The following is a 14082-nucleotide window of genomic DNA, read 5'->3' on the forward strand; positions in this document are numbered from 1 at the left end:
ACACAACAAAAGTATGCGGTCTAATATCCCTCAAACCAACACCTTTTGACTACAAGACCGTAGACAGGTTACACTAACAGATATAATCTACAACCCTAATTGAACAACAAAACGGCCACGCATAATAAAACAATTTCCCCCTCCTCCTCCTCTGCCTAAATATTGTTTTACAAATTCCTACGCATGACAAAACACCCCCCTCACACTCCTACACACACTATTCGGGTAAAGATCACTCTAAACAACCACAAAATCCTACGCATGACATTTGCAGCCCTCACACACAAGCAATCACAAATTCCTACGCATGACAAAACACCCCTCTCTCACACTCCTACACACCCTATTTGGGTAAAGATCCCTCTAAGCACCCACACTTTTTAACTATGACAAAACACCCCTCACACACACACACACCTTTGGGGTGAGAAAAAGACAAGACAAGACAAGACATGACAAAACCCCCACTTTCACCATATCTTTGGGGTGATCCTCACACCTCACACAACTTTCTATCCTCATTAAGTGACCTTTTTATGCTAATTAGGTCATTATAACACCTGTGTGCAACCATGCGTGTCTAATTAGGGTCACCACCACCCCCTTTTTCTAACACTTCTATTAATTAATTATGCTAATTAGGTCATTAAAACACCTGTTTGGAACCATGCGTGACTAATTAGGGTCACCCCACCCCCTTTTTTGACATGATCTATTACCTAGTGAGCCAGGACCCGTATTATTCTACTACTCATATAGCTGCCATAGGAACGATCGGAAAATTGGTGGAAAAATAATATGGAACAAATGTTACGTGGGCATATTAGTGCCCGAGTCCTGTCAGGGACTTGGGCCGAGGGAGAGGCGTCCGATATTCTGGCACCATTTGCCGGCATACGCTACGTCGTATTCGGGTCGTGGGATCTTGGTAAGCCTCTCTCCTCTCCAACATAACGAGAATAAATATTAAAAGTGCCTGGAAAATAATATTAGTTCATAAAGTTCGTCGGTCGTCAGTCCACACTGCCCTACAAGCTTAGCTGTCGCTTGATCGCAATACGATCGGGCTGTGTTTTGGCCATATTCCCTCCCCTTCACACATTCGTGTGCCAATGGATCGTCGCAGGCCGCGCAATACGATCCCCTATTGTCAAGGTTGTCCGTCAAAAGTTATGTCATTGTTCTTGACCTACTCCACTTCTCGCGTCAGCACACCCCTTTAATAAAGCTTTAGCACTTCATGGTTTGATATTCTTTTACATTACAAACTTAATGGACAATATTTATATAGGCGAGTGCCGTGGATGAAATGAAACTAATTGACAATATATGGTTAGCGGAGAGTATCGAACTTACCACCTGTCAGCAAAATGCTGACTTTTCACGACTACAAAACGACGCTCAGAGAGCTCTTGCAATTGTACATATAACTACAAGGCTGATACTCGCCGCTGGAAAAGTTTATAAAAGTCTATAAAACTGTAGGATACTGCACGGATATTTATATATGTATGTTTATAAGAAAGGAACCGAGTTCCGACAAACTTACCCCCTCTTTAAATCCTGGGCGATGAGATCTCGACGCTCCGGATCCTGGGCTTTGGAAAATATTATATTGGATATATATATATATAAATATACGTGCACCAAAATACGGCTGTTCTTAAGTATACCAATTCACTTAAACACAAAATATATAGTTATATTATGCCAGAGGCATGCGACTTCTTCAACGGCTGTTCATCATGATTCGCACTTTGTCTATCGATTCGGTTGGTTTAAATGTATTTCAGTGCATGTTCGAATGCTTCCAATGTTTTTTTGTTGATTTTCACATGTTCTCCAATTGTATTATAAGAGGATATTGGTCTTTGGTTATGCGTGACTTCACTTTGGTTGGCTCGATTATCACGTTTATATTGCATCACTACTTTCTCCGACGTATGCTATTGGTCGCTATGCCTCTGAACGGATGGCTCCTACAGCTGAACAATTTTCAGGAGCATGGGGATCACGGGTACTGCGGCTACAAACATCACAGTATGACAGATGTCGTCCTTATTGTTGATCCTGTCCACGTGCTTTGATGACAATGGCGGCGCTGGTCCGACACATGAGAACCTTTCGAGCTGCGATTTGTGTCCTCCTCAAGGACTGTTGGATATGGTGGCTGGTCCTGGTGGCAAAAGTCTCCATGGACGACTACCCCAGGGAAAGTCGTCTACCCTCGGAGCTGCCGGCTTCCGTCAGCAAGACACCCAAATGGATTCTCTCCTAAGCTCTATTTGTCTAAGGTCTTTTATACCAGACTAGAGCTTTTACTTGGCTGCCGGTATGGATCGGATAAACTAGGTGTTTCCACTAGGATTACTGTTTCTTGATATCTGCTATCTTGGGAGTCAACGGCCGGCTGTTGCCCTTTGCCAGCTACCGGAGTATGGCTACCAGAAGGTTGATCGTGGCCGTTGTTCTGGCCACGCGACACCCGAGAATTGCCGAATTGCATTTTCTTCTGCCTTTACCAGTATGAGTCTCGTTAGTCACATGCATCCCTCCCCCTGGCTAAAGATTAGTCGGTGTTTCTCTATGTGAATCTTTCTATGTGGAGGGCGTACGTAACAGGCTTGAAGTGATCGATGCGGACCGCATGGAATGACTTCGCAAAAGGAATCTGCGTACGACATCGTTGTCTGTACCGTGTTTCTTCTCCCTTTTAGGCGCCCATTCACGAGTAGCTTCGACCCACTTCTCTGATCAAGTGTCTCATGTTTTATCGGCTGAGCTGTTCGGGCCGATATCTTCACTGCTGTTGCTTTATGTTAAAGGTATACTATGTACTCTAGTATTTTTCATAAACTTGGCACATGGAATTTGGGTTATGATGTTTCCTCTTTTGATCTAACTGAAGACCGATTACATCACATTTATTAGAAAATTTTGACTTATATGTTTATTAGGTGTAAAAACGTTTTTACTATTAGTAAAGCTTTGTAGTGCTGGGCATGTTTTTCGCAGTACTTTTTAACCAGCGGTCCACTCTGAGACCCTCCCTTTTGAATTCCGCTAACGAAGTTAATGGGAATGTTAGCAGCAAGCCGCCCATCTGGGAGTTCATGTTGTCTTTCAAAAGCTCAACAAATGCATCTTCAGCGATTTTATGCTTCAGTTTGAAATGCAAGTTGTGCAGATCGGAGACATAATCGCTAAAGGTTTCGTGCTGTCCTTCCGGTAGTGGAAAACGCTCGTTATATCTCCTGTATCAACGAATAGTAGTCAAAGTCGTAGTCTTCGGCCTTGTCCTCCATTAACTGCCAATACCATTTGGTGGCCGCACCTGCTAGCAGAAGATGGAATTCACAAAAGACTTGTTGGCGGCTGAGGTCATACAATTCTTTCAATCGGTCCACGCGGAACAGGAAACTTTCAACTGTCATGCCGCGACCGCTTCCATCGAACTTTAGGTTCCATCTGTCTAATCTGACGTCTTTTGGTCTTGGTCCCTGAAACGATGAGTTCCGATCGATCTCTGCATGCAGTTGGTGACTCGTCTCCCTTTCGTTTGTTCTGGACTGCCTGTGTGACGGGGTGCCCACCCGCCTGGGTGTTCTTAACCGGTGCATCTGGCTATTGAGCATGTCCTGCGTTACCGGTTCCAGAGGCGGAGTCTCTTGGTATTTTAAAAAGCTGTCCGTTGGATTCGGAACAGTTCGGGGCGGCGAAGACAGTCCCTTCTCTTCGGGTCTCCTGGATGTCGGAGTCTGCAATTCTGTTATCTGTGCTTTCAGCGCTTCTATCTGGGCACTCATTCCCCGCTGCATTTCGTTGCTCTGCCTCAAGAGCTCCATTAATCTTTGTTCACGTCCCTGGGCAGCCTCTAAGTTGTCCTCCTCGTGCCTCTGAAATTGGGGAAGCATACTTGATCTCCCTTTCGGCGGTCCTAGGGGTAGATTCTCCCCTCCGGCGGCTCCTTGCATTTCAGTGGATTGATCCAAATTGTTTTCTTCGGACAGGGTATCTACCTGTCCTGGCTGATTCTGTGCGAGCTCCCATGGCTCTCTTTCAGATGAGTCTCCTAGCCTTGGCGCGCTCGCACTCCGGGGTTGGTGGTTGTCTCCGCGCGTTGTTGCTCGGGTCACTCTTCCGGTGCTGGGTTGGAATAGGACCTTCTTCTTGGCCCCCTTCATTTATATGATTGGGCCTTCTTTAAAGGCCTCCGCTTTCTTTTTATAGAATGTCACTTTGTGCGGATTAATACACGCACTAAAATTTTTCTTCACTTTTTTGCGTTTTGGTATAAAAGGTTCACGTGATTCTTTTCAAAACACGCACTAAAATTTTTCTTCACTTTTTTGCGTTTTGGTATAAAAGGTTCACGTGATTCTTTTCAAAACACCAGGTCAGCGACGTATACGCTGAATAAGTCGACAATAAAAATGTTTATAAACTGGGGGTGCTTCTCTCTGCTTCTCAAGTTTCTCTTCGGTCAAGAACCGTCCGATATTTAAGCCCAAAAAAAACAAAATAAATTTCCCTAACTAGGGGTGTTAGCCGCTTCTACACAACGCGGTTCAGCTAAGCCAATATGCCCTTACTTTCCCTTTTCTCTAGACGGCTTAATGTTCGAAACGGAATGGCTGTGGCTAGATAAGGAATCTGTCCAAAAACCCCCTCCCGCCAGTCGTCGGAAAACAAGTTGTTTGACCGATTATTCTCGGGTTCACAACCGTCTCCTATATCTCTGGACTCGAACCAAGCAACCGACCTGACCAACTAGCCTAATACGTTGTGGGGCGTCGGCCAGAGAAACTAAAAATCGTCCACCGCCCAAATATGTCAAGGGAAACAGCAAAGACTCGAACCAAGCAAACGACCGGACAAATGCCTAGTACGTTGTAGGGCGTCGGCTTTGCGTTTCCTGTCAGTTCCCCCACCCCCTATTCTGTCCTGGATCGACAAACGAACAGTAGTCCCGCACCGCAACTGCTAAGTGTGTTACCGTAATGCTTACGCTCCTGCTCTTTCTGGACTCGAACCAATTCAAACGACTGGGCAAATGCCTAGTACGTCGTGTGGCGTCGGCCAGAAAGCACCTATAAATTGTATTTACGTTAGTTTCAACAAATAGTCGTTCAGCACGTAGTTTTATAGTATTATAAAAAGGATAACTCATAGTTCTTGGTTTAAGGAAGTTCTGGTAAATTTGTCCATGAACAAAACAGAGAATTTTTAAGGTTAAAAACGTTTCAAAGTCAGGCCTCTATTCTGCGACAAAGTTCTGATTGAGTGGCCACTCAACACTGACAGTCACAGAAGTTGGGGACTTTACAGTTATTAATTTAAAGACAAAAACAAATAAGTAGGTGCATATTTAAAATCATTTAAGTTCCCTGCTCTATAAAACAGTCAAATTACTTATGGCAAATAAAGATGAAAGCTTTGCCATCCCTAGGTGCCTCCAATCCGATACCTCAGGCATCGAGATCGCGGACCCTGGTAAAATTCCTTAAGGAATATGAAAAAATCCTAGCGTTGGGCGCCAATTCTGTTACGTGGGCATATAAGTGCCCGAGTCCTGTCAGGGACTTGGGCCGAGGGAGAGGCGTCCGATATTCTGGCACCATTTGCCGGCATAAGCTTCGTCGTATTCGGGTCGTGGGATCTTGGTAAGCCTCTCTCCTCTCCAACATAACGAGAATAAATATTAAAAGTGCCTGGAAAATAATATTAGTTCATAAGGTTCGTCGGTCGTCAGTCCACACTGCCCCACAAGCTTAGCTGTCGCTTGATCGCAATACGATCGGGCTGTGTTTTGGCCATATTCCCTCCCCTTCACACATTCGTGTGCCAATGGATCGTCGCAGGCCGCGCAATACGATCCCCTATTGTCAAGGTTGTCCGTCAAAAGTTATGTCATTGTTCTTGACCTACTCCACTTCTCGCGTCAGCACACCCCTTTAATAAAGCTTTAGCACTTCATGGTTTGATATTCTTTTACATTACAAACTTATTAGACAATATTTATATCGGCGAGTGCCGTGGATGAAATGAAACTAATTGACAATATATGGTTAGCGGAGAGTATCGAACTTACCACCTGTGAAGGTGCACACATCAGCAAAATGCTGACTTTTCACGACTACAAAACGTCGCTCAGAGAGGTCTTGCAATTGTACATATAACTACAAGGCTGATACTCGCCGCTGGAAAAGTTTATAAAAGTCTATAAAACTGTAGTATACTGCACGGATATTTATATATGTATGTTTATAAGAAAGGAACCGAGTTCCGACAAACTTACCCCCTCTTTAAATCCTGGGCGATGAGATCTCGACGCTCCGGATCCTGGGCTTTGGAAAATATTATATTGGATATATATATATATAAATATACGTGCACCAAAATACGGCTGTTCTTAAGTATACCAATTCACTTAAACACAAAATATATAGTTATATTATGCCAGAGGCATGCGACTTCTTCAACGGCTGTTCATCATGATTCGCACTTTGTCTATCGATTCGGTTGGTTTAAATGTATTTCAGTGCATGTTTGAATGCTTCCAATGTTTTTTTGTTGATTTTCACATGTTCTCCAATTGTATTATAAGAGGATATTGGTCTTTGGTTATGCGTGACTTCACTTTGGTTGGCTCGATTAACACGTTTATATTGCATCACTACTTTCTCCGACGTATGCTATTGGTCGCTATGCCTCTGAACGGATGGCTCCTACAGCTGAACAATTTTCAGGAGCATGGGGATCACGGGTACTGCGGCTACAAACATCACAGTATGACAGATGTCGTCCTTATTGTTGATCCTGTCCACGTGCTTTGATGACAATGGCGGCGCTGGTCCGACACATGAGAACCTTTTGAGCTGCGATTTGTGTCCTCCTCAAGGACTGTTGGATATGGTGGCTGGTCCTGGTGGCAAAAGTCTCCATGGACGACTACCCCAGGGAAAGTCGTCTACCCTCGGAGCTGCCGGCTTCCGTCAGCAAGACACCTAAATGGATTCTCTCCTAAGCTCTATTTGTCTAAGGTCTTTTATACCAGACTAGAGCTTTTACTTGGCTGCCGGTATGGATCGGATAAACTAGGTGTTTCCACTAGGATTACTGTTTCTTGATATCTGCTATCTAGGGAGTCAACGGCCGGCTGTTGCCCTTTGCCAGCTACCGGAGTATGGCTACCAGAAGGTTGATCGTGGCCGTTGTTCTGGCCACGCGACACCCGAGAATTGCCGAATTGCATTTTCTTCTGCCTTTACCAGTATGAGTTTCGTTAGTCACATGCACCCCTCCCCCTGGCTAAAGATTAGTCGGTGTTTCTCTATGTGAATCTTTCTATGTGGAGGGCGTACGTAACAGGCTTGAAGTGATCGATGCGGACCGCATGGAATGACTTCGCAAAAGGAATCTGCGTACGACATCGTTGTCTGTACCGTGTTTCTTCTCCCTTTTAGGCGCCCATTCACGAGTAGCTTCGACCCACTTCTCTGATCAAGTGTCTCGTGTTTTATCGGCTGAGCTGTTCGGGCCGATATCTTCACTGCTGTTGCTTTATGTTAAAGGTATACTATGTACTCTAGTATTTTTCATAAACTTGGCACATGGAATTTGGGTTATGATGTTTCCTCTTTTGATCTAACTGAAGACCGATTACATCACATTTATTAGAAAATTTTGACTTATATGTTTATTAGGTGTAAGAACGTTTTTACTATTAGTAAAGCTTTGTAGTGCTGGGCATGTTTTTCGCAGTACTTTTTAATCAGCGGTCCACTCGGAGACCCTCCCTTTTGAATTCCGCTAACGAAGTTAATGGGAATGTTAGCAGCAAGCCGCCCATCTGGGAGTTCATGTTGTCTTTCAAAAGCTCAACAAATGCATCTTCAGCGATTTTATGCTTCAGTTTGAAATGCAAGTTGTGCATATCGGAGACATAATCGCTAAAGGTTTCGTGCTGTCCTTGCTTGCTTTCCATTAATTCCTTAACTTTAATAAGTTCACTTCCGGTAGTGGAAAACGCTCGTTTAATCTCCTGTATCAACGAATAGTAGTCAAAGTAGTAGTCTTCGGCCTTGTCCTCCATTAACTGCCAATACCATTTGGTGGCCGCACCTGCTAGCAGAAGATGGTGCATCTGGCTATTGAGCATGTCCTGCGTTACCGGTTCCAGAGGCGGAGTCTCTTGGTATTTTAAAAAGCTGTCCGTTGGATTCGGAACAGTTCGGGGCGGCGAAGACAGTCCCTTCTCTTTGGATCTCCTGGATGTCGGAGTCTGCAATTCTGTTATCTGTGCTTTCAGCGCTTCTATCTGGGCACTCATTCCCCGCTGCATTTCGTTGCTCTGCCTCAAGAGCTCCATCAATCTTTGTTCACGTCGCTGGGCAGCCTCTAAGTTGTCCTCCTCGTGCCTCTGAAATTGGGGAAGCATACTTGATCTCCCTTTTGGCGGTCCTAGGGGTAGATTCTCCCCTCCGGCGGCTCCTTGCATTTCAGTGGATTGATCCAAATTGTTTTCTTCGGACAGGGTATCTACCTGTCCTGGCTGATTCTGTGCGAGCTCCCATGGCTCTCTTTCAGATGAGTCTCCTAGCCTTGGCGCGCTCGCACTCCGGGGTTGGTGGTTGTCTCCGCGCGTTGTTGCTCGGGTCACTCTTCCGGTGCTGGGTTGGAATAGGACCTTCTTCTTGGCCCCCTTCATTTATATGATTGGGCCTTCTTTAAAGGCCTCCGCTTTCTTTTTATAGAATGTCACTTTGTGCGGATTAATACACGCACTAAAATTTTTCTTCACTTTTTTGCGTTTTGGTATAAAAGGTTCACGTGATTCTTTTCAAAACACGCACTAAAATTTTTCTTCACTTTTTTGCGTTTTGGTATAAAAGGTTCACGTGATTCTTTTCAAAACACCAGGTCAGCGACGTATAAGCTGAATAAGTCGACAATAAAAATGTTTATAAACTGGGGGTGCTTCTCTCTGCTTCTCAAGTTTCTCTTCGGTCAAGAACCGTCCGATATTTAAGCCCAAAAAAAAACAAAATAAATTTCCCTAACTAGGGGTGTTAGCCGCTTCTACACAACGCGGTTCAGCTAAGCCAATATGCCCTTACTTTCCCTTTTCTCTAGACGGCTAAATGTTCGAAACGGAATGGCTGTGGCTAGATAAGGAATCTGTCCAAAAACCCCCTCCCGCCAGTCGTCGGAAAACAAGTTGTTTGACCGATCATTCTCGGGTTCTCAACCGTCTCCTATATCTCTGGACTCGAACCAAGCAACCGACCTGACCAACTAGCCTAATACGTTGTGGGGCGTCGGCCAGAGAAACTAAAAATCGTCCACCGCCCAAATATGTCAAGGGAAACAGCAAAGACTCGAACCAAGCAAACGACCGGACAAATGCCTAGTACGTTGTAGGGCGTCGGCTTTGCGTTCCCTGTCAGTTCCCCCACCCCCTATTCTGTCCTGGATCGACAAACGAACAGTAGTCCCGCACCGCAACTGCTAAGTGCGTTACCGTAATGCTTACGCTCCTGCTCTTTCTGGACTCGAACCAATTCAAACGACTGGGCAAATGCCTAGTACGTCGTGTGGCGTCGGCCAGAAAGCACCTATAAATTGTATTTACGTTAGTTTCAACAAATAGTCGTTCAGCACGTAGTTTTATAGTATTATAAAAAGGATAACTCATAGTTCTTGGTTTAAGGAAGTTCTGGTAAATTTGTCCATGAACAAAACAGAGAATTTTTAAGGTTAAAAACGTTTCAAAGTCAGGCCTCTATTCTGCGACAAAGTTCTGATTGAGTGGCCACTCAACACTGACAGTCACAGAAGTTGGGGACTTTACAGTTATTAATTTAAAGACAAAAACAAATAAGTAGGTGCATATTTAAAATCATTTAAGATCCCTGCTCTATAAAACAGTCAAATTACTTATGGCAAATAAAGATGAAAGCTTTGCCATCCCTAGGTGCCTCCAATCCGATACCTCAGGCATCGAGATCGCGGACCCTGGTAAAATTCCTTAAGGAATATGAAAAAATCCTAGCGTTGGGCGCCAATTCTGTTACGTGGGCATATAAGTGCCCGAGTCCTGTCAGGGACTTGGGCCGAGGGAGAGGCGTCCGATATTCTGGCACCATTTGCCGGCATAAGCTTCGTCGTATTCGGGTCGTGGGATCTTGGTAAGCCTCTCTCCTCTCCAACATAACGAGAATAAATATTAAAAGTGCCTGGAAAATAATATTAGTTCATAAGGTTCGTCGGTCGTCAGTCCACAGTGCCCCACAAGCTTAGCTGTCGCTTGATCGCAATACGATCGGGCTGTGTTTTGGCCATATTCCCTCCCCTTCACACATTCGTGTGCCAATGGATCGTCGCAGGCCGCGCAATACGATCCCCTATTGTCAAGGTTGTCCGTCAAAAGTTATGTCATTGTTCTTGACCTACTCCACTTCTCGCGTCAGCACACCCCTTTAATAAAGCTTTAGCACTTCATGGTTTGATATTCTTTTACATTACAAACTTATTGGACAATATTTATATCGGCGAGTGCCGTGGATGAAATGAAACTAATTGACAATATATGGTTAGCGGAGAGTATCGAACTTACCACCTGTCAGCAAAATGCTGACTTTTCACGACTACAAAACGTCGCTCAGAGAGCTCTTGAAATTGTACATATAACTACAAGGCTGATACTCGCCGCTGGAAAAGTTTATAAAAGTCTATAAAACTGTAGGATACTGCACGGATATTTATATATGTATGTTTATAAGAAAGGAACCGAGTTCCGACAAACTTACCCCCTCTTTAAATCCTGGGCGATGAGATCTCGACGCTCCGGATCCTGGGCTTTGGAAAATATTATATTGGATATATATATATATAAATATACGTGCACCAAAATACGGCTGTTCTTAAGTATACCAATTCACTTAAACACAAAATATATAGTTATATTATGCCAGAGGCATGCGACTTCTTCAACGGCTGTTCATCATGATTCGCACTTTGGCTATCGATTCGGTTGGTTTAAATGTATTTCAGTGCATGTTTGAATGCTTCCAATGTTTTTTTGTTGATTTTCACATGTTCTCCAATTGTATTATAAGAGGATATTGGTCTTTGGTTATGCGTGACTTCAATTTGGTTGGTTCGATTAACACGTTTATATTGCATCACTACTTTCTCCGACGTATGCTATTGGTCGCTACGCCTCTGAACGGATGGCTCCTACAGCTGAACAATTTTCAGGAGCATGGGGATCACGGGTACTGCGGCTACAAACATCACAGTATGACAGATGTCGTCCTTATTGTTGATCCTGTCCACGTTCTTTGATGACAATGGCGGCGCTGGACCGACACATGAGAACCTTTCGAGCTGCGATTTGTGTCCTCCTCAAGGACTGTTGGATATGGTGGCTGGTCCTGGTGGCAAAAGTCTCCGTGGACGACTACCCCAGGGAAAGTCGTCTACCCTCGGAGCTGCCGGCTTCCGTCAGCAAGATACCCAAATGGATTCTCTCCTAAGCTCTATTTGTCTAAGGTCTTTTATACCAGACTAGAGCTTTTACTTGGCTGCCGGTATGAATCGGATAAACTAGGTGTTTCCACCTAGGATTACTGTTTCTTGATATCTGCTATCTTGGGAGTCAACGGCCGGCTGTTGCCCTTTGCCAGCTAACGGAGTATGGTTACCAGTAGGTTGATCGTGGCCGTTGTTCTGGCCACGCGACACCCGAGAATTGCCGAATTGCATTTTCTTCTGCCTTTACCAGTATGAGTCTCGTTAGTCACATGCACCCCTCCCCCTGGCTAAAGATTCGTCGGTGTTTCTCTATGTGAATCTTTCTATGTGGAGGGCGTACGTAACACAAACTATATCTTCGGTGTTTTTTAACATATAAGCTCCTACGCTTGAAATAACATATCCTAATTAGTTCTGAATTTCGAATTTAATTTTATCAAAATCGGACGACTATATCATATAGCTGCCATAGGAACGGTCGTAAAATTGGTGGGAAAATATTATGAAACAAATTATAGCTTCGGTTTTTTTTTACATAATATCTTATACTATTGGGAAAATAGTTCTTTGTATTTTTAAATTGAATAATTATAACTGCAAGGGTTTACAAACTTCGGCTTGCCGAAGTTAACGTCCTTTTTTGTTTTAAGGTTTTTAAAGACTTTAGAGTGGAGAGGTAAAATTGATGTAGGTCTATAGTCATTGTTCGGACTAGGAATCGGAGGAATTCTGGCGTTCTTCCGTAAGGTCGCAAATTAAGACTTTGCTTTAGGTGTGTTGAAAATATTAGTAATATAAGGCGACAAAAAGGGGAGCAAGAGCCGAAGTTAACGTCCTTTTTATACCCGTTTCTCGTAGAGTAAAAGGGTATACTAGATTCGTCGGAAAGTATGTAACAGGCAGAAGGAAGCGTTTGCGACCCCATAAAGTATATATATTCTTGATCAGGATCACTAGCCGAGTCGATCTAGCCATGTCCGTCTGTCCGTCTGTCCGTATGAACGCTGAGATCTCGGAAACTATAAGAGCTACAATACTGGGATTAGGCATACAGATTCCTGAGATTCCTGCGCAGCGCAAATTTGTTTCAGAAGAGTGCCACGCCCACTCTAACGCCCACAAACCGCCCAAAACTGTGGCTCCTACAGTTTTTATGCTAGAACAAAAATTTGTACTGAAATGTGTTGTTCTCATCAATACCTACCGATTGACCTAAAAAAAGTTTGCCACGCCCACTTTAACGCCCACAAACCGCCCAAATCTGTGGCGCCCACAATTTACATGCTAGATAAAAAATGTTAACTGAAACGTATTGGTCTCGTCAATACCTATCGATTGATCCAAAAAAACTTTGCCACGCCCATTCTAACGCCCACAACGCTTAAATCTGTCTACCGCCGGTAGGTGGCGCATTTGCTGCTTGCATATCTCCATTTTCCTTTGGTCCCTTTAGCTGAGTAACGGGTATCTGATAGTCGAGGTACTCGACTATAGCGTTCTTCCTTGTTTGTTTTAAGGTTTTCAAAGACTTTTGAGTGGAGAGGTAAAATTGATGTCGGTCTGTAGTCATTGTTCGGACTAGGAATCGGAGGAATTATGGCGTTCTTCCTTATGGTCGCAAATGAAGACTTTGCTTTAGGTGTGTTGAAAATATTAGTACTATAAGGCGACAAAAAGGGGAGCAAGAGCTTACAAAATGTTGAAATCATATTATAAAGACCTACAGCATCGGACTGAACATGCAGAGTACTAGCTAAGACATCACTTTGGATTATACACATAAAGCAAAAACTATTGTCACAGAGGGGTTGAGTTGGTACATGAATTTCTAAAAATGCTTGGCTTAGTATTTCAACGTCTACCTCAGACTCTCTCTGCTGTTTACATATTCCAATGCCTAACCCTTTTATCTACAAGTATGTCCACCTATCTATCCTATACCTCTATCTTTGCTCATTTTAACTTTTGGTTTACCTTTAACCCAGCCTCTTTGTATTGAGTACGAAAATATTCAGTTTTGTATCGCTTCCACCGGAGGTAGCAACATCTTGCTGACGGGCTAGATCTACATGACGAAAATGATTAATACATGCTCAGTCACAACAAAACAATTCAATCTTTAGTTCATTATTGTTTAAGAAGAACACTAATTGTCATAAATTTAAGATTTTACGAGCTCTGTTCATGTCAATATGTAAATCTATCCGTAAATAATAATTTGTAACTTAAAAGCTACAAGGGTGCAGTGCCTGACCATAAATATAGTTCTCACACTGTACAAAGGGTCGCCATGCGGGAGACCGTTGATGTATATCATAAGAATTTCAAGTAAGTTACGTAGGCGGACTTAGAAAAATAAAATCATTTTTTATTCAGAACTCAAACGTGAAGGTTGTGTTCCTTATTACGGGAATCCCTTTCATTTTGTTTATTCGAGATCTTTTGATTCCTTGCGGAACAGAAACTCAGAGAAAGTGTGCACCTTAAAGATTCTGTCAAGTGCTAGAGGTTGCAAACAGGTTGCAGCTAAAGGTTGCAAACAGA

Source organism: Drosophila subpulchrella, unplaced genomic scaffold (genome assembly GCF_014743375.2).
Source record: "Drosophila subpulchrella strain 33 F10 #4 breed RU33 unplaced genomic scaffold, RU_Dsub_v1.1 Primary Assembly Seq418, whole genome shotgun sequence".
Lineage (NCBI taxonomy): Eukaryota > Metazoa > Arthropoda > Insecta > Diptera > Drosophilidae > Drosophila > Drosophila subpulchrella.